The sequence below is a fragment of the Emydura macquarii genome, unplaced genomic scaffold (genome assembly GCF_026122565.2).
Source record: "Emydura macquarii macquarii isolate MOO-44397 ecotype Brisbane River unplaced genomic scaffold, CSIRO-AGI_Emac_v2 contig_67, whole genome shotgun sequence".
Lineage (NCBI taxonomy): Eukaryota > Metazoa > Chordata > Testudines > Chelidae > Emydura > Emydura macquarii.
This window is the reverse complement of record NW_027130204.1, coordinates 12792918-12797179: the sequence shown is the minus strand read 5'-3', so window position 1 is coordinate 12797179 and position 4262 is coordinate 12792918.

Sequence of the window (4262 nt, the reverse complement as noted above, 5' to 3'; positions counted from 1 at the left end):
GTTGTCTTGAGACTTTTCTTTTCGACCCTACTCTGCCAGTTCACAAAAGTAAATACGGTGAACCACAGTTGTCTGAAAAGCCTGTTTAACGAATACTGTTTGTTTTAGCATTTTACATGTTATATACACATATTAAACACAAATTAAAAGATTTCTACACACTTGCTAGAGAGTAAATCCCACAAGATGACTGAGAACTAGTTATTAAACTGGAGAACAGAGATTACAACCTCTCTAGAGCTACAGTTAATCATGGCAGAACTGGGACTAGAACACTGGAATCTAACTTAAGTTCCCTGTTCTAGCCACAGGTCAGTATTCCTCATTCTTTCCATTTCTAAAAAGAAACATACAGTAGTCCAGCATACATGTAAATAATTGTATTTTCATGAGTTCAAAGAAATAGTCTTCTAGTTTAACAATCTCATGGGTCTTAAATACTTAGTTGACAATTTCTTAAGTTTTATGAGCCATCAAAGAATGGAAGTCAGGGAGCTGTCTGTCCGCCAATCCTGTGTACAATGTTGCTGTTGTAAGGATGTTAAAGGGATAACAGGTCCTGCCTCAGACAATTAAATTCCCACTTCACTATGGTAAAGGCTCCCTGGCAACATGCAGGGCTATTCAACAATGGTACAGCATTCATATTCTCACATAAAATATGTGCTCAAGCTATGAAGGAAATATCTAGCAAGTGTGTAGAAATCTTTTAATTTAGTATATGTCCAGGGAAATCAGTGTGCATTTTACAATGGAAGATCACTCAGACTTAGAACCAGAACTGAGCTGTTGAGGCGGGGGAACCCTGTAGTGTACAACTGGCAAAAGCCAGACACTCTCAAAATGCGTGAGTCAACAGAAGCAAGCAAGGAAAGAGGGTATGGAATCTCAACAGCACTAGTCGTAGTCTCTTTCCAGTTATCACTCAAGATGCTATTCTTAGCTCTTCCTATTGTGTAGTTGCTGAGACAGATTCAGTAAGAGAATAGTCATCAGATACATGGTATAAGATAAAAAGATATCAGGAATATTTAGGATATAGAGGTGAAATAAATATGAATTCATGTCACAATTCAGGGCCCACAGCCCTCAGGCTTGTAAAATACTCAGCCAAATTAGGATGTAGAAGTTAGCTATATTGTAAAGATGAGTTAATATAACTAAGTTAATAATAAACCTGCTGAGCTTGTGCTAGTTTGTGATGTGCTGATGTTTTGAAAATAGCTGCTGAGTTTGGATGAAAGTGTCTCCAAGAGATCAGCAGAACCGCAAGATGACCATTGGTAGCTGAGGTGAAATGTTAGACTTCCTTATGGTAACTGCCTGTTACCATGATGATAAGGTGATATAAATGTTAAGTAGTATAAGGGGAACATGTTAGCGTATGGAAAATGGGGCACCTCAAAAATAGTGGAGGCTAGAATTTCAAATAAGAAAAGGGTTCAAAATCTTCCTAAATATCTATGAACTACAGTGAACATCAGCCTAACATATTATAAGAGCTGTATCACAGCTTGCATTCCTTGGCGGTAGATGCCAGGATGACTATCACTGCTGATGACAAGGATGATGACTGACACTTTTGGTTTCTCCATAAAGGGACAGTGTGAGTAATGCAAATGCCAGACATTCTATATTGTTTTCCTCTCTCCTTTATGAGATAGCAGTGTGTGTGTGTATTGTTTGGTTGGTTAATAAAAGTAAGTATTACAGAAAGCACTGTGTAGTCCGTTCTGCACTGGGAGGTCTGTCTTCCATTGGTAATCGCTCTACGCTAGTCAATCTTGGGGCTGAACTCTCACAGATTAAAGTAGGTAAAAAACCCTCATCTTGGGATAAGTGATATGTTAAAGTAACTCATAACTCTGGATAAAGCTACAGATATTTAGATGGATATTCTTAACCATGGCAAGTGAAGCATCATTACAAACCCACCCAACTACCTGCTTAAAGCACTCAGTGCTGTAGCGGAGGAATGCCAGCAAGGTTGTCACAGTCAACAAGGCAGCAAAGCAATAAGCTATATTGGGAGCAGTGGACTGTTTTGTGTAAGCAGGTCAGACAAAGAACAGTTAGTTTGTCCGGCTTGCACCAGCGATGAGCAGAAATTAAGTGATGCAAGTATTTGTCACTGACAAACCACTCTGTGTGCTAGATTTGTTCACTAATTTAATTCTAAGAGAATTCAAACAGCAGGGACAGAAACTATCCAGCTCTTAAAAGTCACTTTCACTGCCAAGTAGCTTTATGCATTCACAATTGCCATACACTCCCACAAAGTAAGTCTCTTAGTAAACCCCCACAGCCAGATCAACACACTCAGTAAACAGCTGCTTACATGGCTAGATTGTAAAGCCTCATTTAACTGAATGAGTTTCTGTGTTTGTCAAGCTAGACTGAGAAATAGGATGCCATAATCTGAATCCTGTGAAAGGGGAACGCTCAGAAAACTCACTCTGGACTTCTTTTTAAATAAAAGATCAGCTAAAGATAGATGCAGTAAGACGCCAGTCATCTGCTTCTAGAAGACTTCCTGATGCCTAAAAGCTATGGCTGAATCTTGATAATACTGCTAATAGCCTCGTTAGAGACGCTAGATCACACCAGATTTTTTCTCTTTGAAGGCCTGATCTAAATCCCATGAAAGATAGAAGGGGTCTTTCTACTGACTTCATTAGGCTTTGGATCAGTCCCTGAGGGTTCATTCTGTAGTTAAGAACTTTTTATTTGTCCTGTGGTTGATTAATGAGTTCCTGATTGATTAATGATAAAGCTGTCCTCAATGTCTCTGAGCACACCTTCAGTCCAACTGGATGACTTTTTTACACATGGTTGTGAAGTGGCTACAAACCAGAATTTGACTCTGCAGGACCAAGTTCACGTGGGCTGCCATTTGTGTGCATTATCCCCCGGCTGATGGGGCAGAAGCTATAGATTCCCAACTTTTTATGAAAGAGGTATGGCCACAGACAGTGGCTACTCCCTAACTCTTTCTATTGCTGTCTTGGAAACTCCTCCCAGGAAAGCAGCCGATGTGGTGGGGTTCCCACAGGCTCCAGAATGAAGGTATGTAGTGTATACTTCCTCCCCATTTACACAACCATCCTTTCCTCCTGAAAAAGAGGAGCGGAGCTCTGGTTCTTACTTCTCAGTTGCATTGTGTGTGAACACCAGACTAATAGGAAATGAACACCACGCTTTCTTTTTGTTGCCATAGATGACATTTAACCAGTTGCATGTACTAAATAAACCACCACTTGGCTCTCTTTTACTTGCCAAATCCACATAGCGAAAATGAGCTGTAATGAATAATCTCACGACTGCCAGGTCGGGCTATATGGCTCTGGGCTTAAATGGATGCTGGCTAACACACAGTGCTGTCACCTATCCCAACAATATTCAGCCAGCCAATCTATATTCATTTTGCTAACAATTTTCCTTTCTACCTTGACTAAAAATTCCTTATAACCCAGATCACAACAGAGCCTAGGAACCTTGCCTAAGAACCGTTTGTGATTTGCTAAGGAAGAGTGTGAAGTGATCAGTAGCTGTTGACTATATTGGAGAGCAATTAAGTGAATATGTAGGATGGAAAAAGTTCCAGAAGTATTCCTAAAGTACATTTTAAAATCTTATTCTATGACATTTAACTTAGAACCACACTTATTTTCCAGTCAGCATGAGATGAGCTCACACTTGATTCCATCTGCCAGTATAATGTTCCAATTGATCTTGGATTTGCTATATCTTACTTGTTTTTCTCCCTCTAGCTGTCTCTGCTTATCTAAGAACCGTAATCAAACAGCATGTTATGTAATGGGACTAAAAGCTTCACAACAGTCTACAAAGCAAGACAGCTCAATTTTAGGCTGGTCCTTCACTATAACACTCTTTTTTCCAAAAATATTTTCTCCCTTTGGGTCAAATTCTGATCTCACCAAAGCAAGACCCAGTAAGCGCATTTGCTTTAAGACGAGCAGGATTTGGCTTTCTGGGTGAGAGCCTCAGCTGCTGTAAAACAGCATAGTTTTACAGAAATCAGTGGAGCCACAATAGATGAGGATCTGGCCCGTATGCATTTAGCTTGCTAGCACCCACAACTATGGCACTATCCCAAACATAACTGCAAGAATGAAATGTCCTTATTTGTGAACTCGCACCTGTTAGCTCAACGGAAATAAATGTTGAAACATCTTTGTATTTCTTCTTCCAAACAGAAGTTGTCCTAAATAATATGGGTTGAGTTCCTCTTGTGTTTGTCA